This window comes from Bactrocera tryoni, unplaced genomic scaffold (genome assembly GCF_016617805.1).
Source record: "Bactrocera tryoni isolate S06 unplaced genomic scaffold, CSIRO_BtryS06_freeze2 scaffold_25, whole genome shotgun sequence".
Classification (NCBI taxonomy): Eukaryota; Metazoa; Arthropoda; class Insecta; order Diptera; family Tephritidae; genus Bactrocera; species Bactrocera tryoni.
The window spans coordinates 30,367,172-30,375,446 of NW_024395977.1; positions in this window are offsets into that span (position 1 = coordinate 30,367,172).

Consider the following 8,275-nt stretch of genomic DNA (forward strand, 5'->3'; position numbering starts at 1 on the left):
GACATTAAAGTCGCGTATTGGACTACTGGGAGATTTTGGAAATATAATTCGCTGGAAATCTTGATCCTCTTTATGTACGGCTTTTTGTCGATACATTTTTTCAACATCCCCATTGAAAACGTATTTGTATATACGCCAGTTTAGTATGAGGAGCATTAAATACGGCTGGAAGGACCATGTTTATTCTATTAGTTTTCCCGGCACTCACCTTGTATTAAAGAAAAAAACTTCGGAACGGAAATCGAAATTAAAAGCTGGAGCACGGAGCACGTCTGCGGTGTGTCGAATCGAAAACCAAAAAGAGACTAGTGCCTTGTCCGTCGGTCCCTTTTGTTTTTTTTTTGTGTGGTGTCCTCATGTGTTAAATGCGTGATGTTGGTATTGTCTGCGTGTGATGTGGAATGTGATGATGATGTGGTGTGAAATGAAGATGTGGTGTGGAATGATGATGTGGTGAATGTAATGTGTGTGGTGTGGAAGTGTAATATTGTGAGGGGGGTCTGAGATTCATTTAGACATACAGAAATCATTTGGCCCATTTGAAAATTTCAAATCTATTGCGTATATCAAAGAAATAAGAGAGTAAGTTTTAAATTATTAAAGTTAAATAGTGCATATTTAATTCAAATAGTTGTTATAGATAGTAAATTTTTGCGAAATATGTAATTTGTGCGTTATATCTACACATACATATATGTAAATGTAAAAAATTTAAAATCTAAATTGAAACGAATTGTCCGGTTACAATTATAATTGTGTAGAATTTAGAATGCCCAGGATTTCGGGAATAAAATATGTATGGTCGGATAGAGGAGGTTCTTCAGATCAATAGTGCAATCCTTTAGTTGATGTTAAATAAATATAATTGAACAATAAGTTAATATTAAAAAAAAATTCACACGAATTAGTGAAGTGTTAGTGGACATAAAAATGCGAAATATATGTAAGTGTAAAATTAATTTTAAATCGAAAAATACGTTCTTCGAATACTGGTAATTTTCAGCTTTAAACGCAAATATATCGAATATTCCCGCGAGTATAAGAATATATACTCTTGAACTGAAGAACCTCCTCTATAACTAAAAATGTTCACTTGTTCGTTTAAGATATCTGTTTGTATGCAGAATATCTAAATTTGTTTAAAATAAAAACAACATTAGTGTTTCATAATGAATAAAAGTGAACATAGTTCGAATATACATATACGCATTTCGACACGATTCCGATTACATTGGCGGAGGGGTAAAAAACCCGAATTTCCGTATAAATGGAGTATGTACGGATAGCTTCTCCAGAGGAGGAATATCCAAAAATAATGTAAAAATTACTAATATTTTTTATAATATTCACGATTAAAAGTTCAAAAATTTGCACTAAGAAAACATGTTATTTCTCTATGTTTCACAAAATTTTTTCACATATTTTACTTTGTATATTTAAATACACACTCTAAGCTTTGAAATAAGATTACATTTCACTTTTATTTTGCTATATTTTACATAAATTTATTAATTTAAAAATCACTTAGCACACTCATCGTTGAAAAGGTTAGATTGTTTACAATTATGAAGAAAACGAGCCTTGCCACATCTTAAACAGCAAATATGTACGATTTTTAACAAATTTTTCTTTGTTTGTTTTATCGCGTGATTCTTTTTTCTATATTAACAATAAAAAATACTTTCTACGTATATATATGTGTAATACGTAATTTATGTGACTGAAGTACTTTCGCGAAGTACTCCTTTCTGCGTTGGAGGCCTTCGGCCGCGCTTTAAAAAAATAACACTGGTCGAGCGAATACCCGGGGTGACTGAAGTACTTTCGCGTAGTACTCCTTTCTGCGTTGGCGGTTTTCGGCCGCCCTCTAAAAAAATAACCCTGACCGAGCGAATACCCGGGGTGACTGAAGTACTATCGCGTAGTACTCGTTTCTGCGTTGGCGGGCTTCGGCCGCGCTCAAAAAAAAATAACTCTGGCCGATCGAATACCCGGGGTGACTGAAGTACTTTCGCGTAGTACTCTTTCTGCTTTGGCGGCCTTCGGCCGCGCTCTAAAAATAACCCTGGCCGAGCGAATACCCGGGGTGACTGAAGTACTATCGCGTAGTACTCCTTTCTGCGTTAAAAATAAAAAAATATATTGACTTTTGGTTATAAAGTGGTGAAAGATGTTATATTCTTTGGTTATTATGCACTCATATTCAAACAAAATTTAAGTTTTCGTTATAAAATTGATAAATTTAGATTATTATTTCTGTCAGCAATTTCCATTTATATATTATATTGAAACAAAATTTGAGCTTTGGATATAAAGTAGTTATATTTTTTGGTTATTATGCACTCAAACTCATATTTTAAATATAATAATATATATATCGTCACCTAAAATACAAACCAATGTATCATAAAAAATAAATGGAAATCGCTGACAGATATAATAACCAAAAAATATAACTACTTTATATCCAAAACTCAAATTTTGTTCAACTTCAAAATTATCTACAACTTCAAAGTTATGACTGTCAACAGTGACGTGAGAGCCAAGTCGCGAGTGCGACGACTGTTTGTTTGATGACAGGAGATATTTCGTCTTGCCCTCGTTCACTGCCAGACCCATTTTCTGTGCTTCCTTGTCCAGCCTGGAGAAAGCAGAACTAACGGCGCGGGTGTTGAGGCCGATGATATCAATATCGTCGGCATACGCCAGCAGCTGTACACTCTTATAGAAGATGGTACCTTCTCTGTTTAGTTCTACAGCTGGAACTATTTTCTTCAGAAGCAGGTTGAAGAAGTCGCACGATAGGGAGTCGCCTTGTCTGAAACCTCGTTTGGTATCGAACGGCTCGGAGAGGTCCTTCCCGATCCTGACGGAGCTTTTCGTGTTGCTCAACGTCAGTTTACACAGCCGTATTAGTTTTGCGGGTATACCAAATTCAGGCATCGCGGCATAAAGGCAGCTCCTTTTCGTGCTGTCGAAAGCAGCTTTAAAATCGACGAAGAGGTGGTGTGTGTCGATTCTTCTTTCGCGGGTCTTTTCCAAGATTTGGCGCATGGTGAATATCTGGTCGGTTGTTGATTTTCCAGGTCTGAAGCCACACTGATAAGTTCCAATCAGTTTGTTAACGGTGGGCTTTAATCTCTCACACAATACACTCGATAGAACCTTATATGCGATGTTGAGCAGGGTTATCCCACGGTACGTATAGTTGGCGCAGATTGTGGGGTCTCCTTTTTTATGGATTGGGCATAGCACACTTAAATTCCACTCGTTGGGCATGCTTTCGTCCGACCATATTTTACAAAGAAGCTGACGCATGCTCCTTATCAGTTCTTCGCCGCCGTGTTTGAATAGCTCGGCCGACAATCCGTCGGCCCCTGCCGCTTTGTTGTTCTTCGGGCGGGCAATTGCTATTCGAACTTCTTCATGGTCGGGTAATGGAACGTCTGCTCCATCGACATCGATTGGGGAATCGGGTTCTCCTTCTCCTGGTGTTGTGCGTTCACTGCCATTCAGCAGGCTGGAGAAGTGTTCCCTCCATAATTTAAGTATGCTCTAGGCATCAGTGACTAGATCACCTTTGGGGGTTCTACAAGAGTATGCTCCGGTCTTGAAACCTTCTGTAAGCCGCCGCATTTTTTCGTAGAATTTTCGAGCATTACCCCTGTCGGCCAGCTCATCAAGCTCTTCGTACTCACGCATTTCAGCCCCTTTCTTCTTCTGTCTGCAAATGCGTCTCGCTTCCCTCTTCAACTCTCGGTATCTATCCCATCCCGCACGTGTAGTGGTCGATCGTAACGTTGCGAGGTAGGCAGCCTGTTTTCTCTCCGCTGCGACACGGCACTCCTCGTCGTACCAGCTATTCTTTTGCACTTTCCGAAAACCAATGGTTTCGGTTGCAGCTGTACGTAAGGAATTTGAAATGCCGTCCCACAGTTCCCTTATACCGAGTTGTTGACGAGTGCTCTCAGAGAGCAGGAGTGCAAGCCGAGTAGAAAATCGTTCGGCTGTCTGTTGTGATTGCAGCTTCTCGACGTCGAACCTTCCTTGTGTTCACAGACACAGGAGACGTGTCTTCCGTCTATCACAACATGATAGATCTGGTTGGTAGTTTTTCGATCCGGAGACAGCCAGGTAGCTTGATGAATCTTCTTATGCTGGAATCTAGTACTACAGATAACCATATTTCGGGCCCCGGCGAAGTCAATCAGCCTCAACCCATTTGGGGATGTTTCGTCGTGGAGGCTGAATTTACCGACCGTAGTGCCAAATATACCTTCTTTGCCCACCCTGGCGTTAAAGTCGCCAAGCACGATTTTGACATCGTGGCGGGGCAGCTCTCATAAGCGCGCTCCAAGCGCTCATAGAAGGCATCTTTGGTCACATCGTCCTTCTCTTCCGTCGGGGCGTGGGCGCAAATCAGCGATATGTTGAAGAACCTCGCTTTGATGCGGATTGTGGCTAGACGTTCATTCACCGGAGTGAATGATAGTACTCGGCGACGGAGTCTCTCTCCCACCACGAATCCTACACCAAACTTGCGCTCCTTTATATGGCCACTGTAGTAAATGTCACAAGGACCTACTCGTCTCTGTCCTTGTCCCGTCCATCACATTTCTTGGATGGCGGTGATGTCAGCCTATATTTTTGCGAGGACATCAACGAGCTGGGCAGCGGCACCTTCCCAATTAAGGGTCCGGGTTTCTCATCCGAGGCTATGTTTTCTTTTTCATTGGAGGTGTTTTTTACGTGGCGGGTCCCAAAACCAGCGCACAACCCTATGCAGGGGATGTTTCGCCTTCTCACATTAGCTCGCCTTCGAACGGATGTTCTTAGGCTACCCAGAGGATACTTGGTCGAAGACCGGAAGTAGTGAGCTGCTTGAGCCATGTGTAAAAGAATCGTTTCTGGCCACTCCCAAGTGAATGGCGATCAGTGAACTTTCCTCACTTGCGTGAACTTCTACACATGACTCCATCCTCCTTTGATATTCTGCCTTTGGGAAACAATTGCCCGATGCATCTCACATGTGCAGTTTTCGGACGGCGGGCAGGATGCAGGCCGCACCTTTTATCGAAAAAAAAAAGATTCATATTTTTTAATAATTTATCTTCTAGTAAGGGGGGTATTCTACTCAAGAATTTTGAAAAAATCGATTTTTTTTCATACATTTAAAGTTTAGACCCTTGAGAACATAGCCTCCAAAGGATTTTGAAAAATTAAAATTATTTTAAGAGCTACAGTTACTTTAGTGACGCAGTGCCTAGCCCGTTTCGGCCGTATCGAATTTTTTAAACGCGTTTTTCTCGAAACCACACGGTACCGGCATTATCTCAAGTTCTATACAACCGATTTACTTGAAATTTTGTGTGAACCTTCTTTATTCCTTTATCGTTCCTACCAGCATAGTGTCAAAATTTTTGTTTTTAATATTTTAAAAAAATTCAGGAATTTCAAAGAAAAAGCGTAAAAATGATTTTTATTTTCAGGCAGTCGCCATTTTTCAAAAAAAAAAATTTTCGTGTTCCCTGAAATAGGGACTATAACAGCATCCTTACTGATTAAAAATTTTTGATTTTTTTTTTTCAGACCACCAGGAGAGTCAAGATCAATGTCACCAGGATGCGCCATATTTTTTTTACACCTGTCTCCCCCCCTCTAATTATTTTAATTTCTAATATTTTTTTGTAAAATTTTTTTTCTGTATTCTTAAGATATCAATAAAAACACCATAAAAAATGGAAAGTAAAAATATTAATTGCCTTCTTTTTACGGCACTTTAAAAATTACCTGAAATTCATGCTTCTAGAGTAGAATACCCCTGAAAAATTCTCAAGCGTTTTTGAGAAGCGAAAATATAAACTTGGGAAATGCGCGAATAAAACAAGAAGCCTAATTGCCTGTCTCGTAAATAAATTGCGATAATAAATGAAAACGCGTCCGGTCGATTCGATGATTCTAATACCAATGCTTCTTTATTTAATTTCATTTAGTTCCTTAGCCTAAATCTTACACTAACGGCTTAAACTAGTGGTAATGTTCATATGTATAAAAAAGGGGTAAATATAATTATCTTCAACTTTTCGTTCAATATTGTAATAGATTATTGTAAGTATTAAGGTAAGTAGTAGATTAGTAGTATGAATGCATAATTAAGGTAAGTATACAATAATTTAAATAATTCAATATTTTATAATTTTTTATAATTCATTTTTCTTAATTTTAATTTCAGGTTTAAATATACATATATATCTTGTCGCTTGACGCAACACCGGCCACCTTGACAAGATCAGATTCCTTCAATATCCAGTGGAAGGACAGCCAGTTTGTGGATGGGGCGCTTAATCGTGCCCGCCTTAGTCGCCACTTCTGCGACTCGCACCTTGCCGTCTTGCCCTTCGACGGTTGCGACGACGCGCCCTAGTACCCACTGCTGCGGTGGCACGTTGTCCTCGTGGACGAGAACGAGGTCGTTGAGCTGCATGTTGCGTTTGGGGTGCAGCCACTTGTTGCGTTCCTGAAGACCCGTCAGGTAAACTTTGGACCACTGTCGCCAGAACTGTTGCTTGAGACAGCAAACAAGTTGCCATCTCTCGTAACAACGAACTGGATCCACTGGCACCTTCTCTGGGGGTAAAGCCCGCAGGGAGCATCCTATTAGTAGGTGCGCTGGGGTTAGTGCCTCGCCGTCGTTGTTGTCCTGACTCAGGGGTACTAGGGGACGAGAGTTGAGGATGGCCTCCACTTCGGCCAACAGTGTTGCTAGCTCCTCTGCTGTGAGTAGCGCGTTGCCGATTACGCGAACGATATGGTGTTTGGCGGACTTCACCGCGGCTTCCCATAATCCGCCGAAGTGCGGCGCCCTTGGTGGTATATAGGTGAAGCTGCACCCTTCGTCTGCTGCGAATCTCCTCAACTCTGGACCCATTGCCAGAAACGCCTCCTTCAGCTCGCGCAGCTTGCGATCGGCGCCGACGAAATTGGTGGCGTTGTCGCTGAATATCTTCGTCGGCATTCCTCGGCGTCCAATGAACCTTTTTAGGGCGAGAATAAATGAATTAGAAGATAGGTCCGAAACTAATTCTAAATGAACTGCTTTGGAAGTAAAGCAAACGAAAACTGCAATATATGTTTTTACGGGTGGTCGACCGCGTATTTTTAAAGTTGTGTATATCGGACCACAAAAATCTACGCCACATATAAGAAAGGGCCGTAGTGCTCGAAGTCTTTCGACTGGCAAATTTCCCATTATTTGGTTTTGCAACTTCGGCTTGTAATGAAAACAATGTATACAGTTTCTTACGGTTCTACTGCAAGCTTCTCGGGCATTAATTAGCCATATGCGTTCTCGAAGAAGCGCAACCAACGCTTTAGCCCCAGCGTGGTGATTTCGAATATGCAGGAACCGTAAATACGTTATAACGAAGTGCGAACTTTTATTTAATAAAAGCGGAAATTTGGCATCGTATGGGAGAGGTGCATTTAATAGGCGACCTCCTACTCGGATTAATTCGAATGACAGCGACGCATCCGAGTACTCATGCAAAAACGGGTTGAGTTTTTGCAAGTTTGCGGGTAGGGTGGTACCTTTATGCAATTTTTGAATAACATCCGAAAATTCTGAACGTTGGACCACCTGTGCAATTTTTAGAAAACTCAAGTTTAGCTCTTCTGAAGTCAGATCCTGTAACATGGAGGATTTTGGTGGTCGTCTTATCCATCGTAATATGTATGCGACCACACGAAGCAATTTTTTATGAGAAGAAAATTTTTCAATAAGGTCCAATATTAAATTTTTCTCAGTAGTTGAAATTAGTGTAAACGTATTTTTCTTCTTCTCTAATGCTTCGTCTTCTGGTGAGAGCTGGAAGTGGTTATTAATTGGCCATAATGGTGGTCTTCTAGGAGGAACTGTGGACCGCCAAACCATATCGAATTATTCAATTCGTCCACGTTACAACCCCGAGACACTTGATCCGCAGGATTTTGTTTCGTTGGCACATGTCGCCAATGTACTTTGTCAGTCAACTCTTGAATTTCGGACACTCTGTTTGCGACGAAGGTTTGTAATGAAGATGGATGTTTTAATCCAATGTAAAACGATTTCAGAGTCTGTCCAAAATGTAATATTTTCGAAATGTCGACTCAACATAGGCGCTACTCTTGACCATAATTTCGAAAGAAGATGTGCTGCCGAGAGCTCAAGACGCGGAAGAGATTTGGTCTTCAGCGGGGCCACTCTAGACTTTGCAGTAAGTAGCATGCATTTAATACC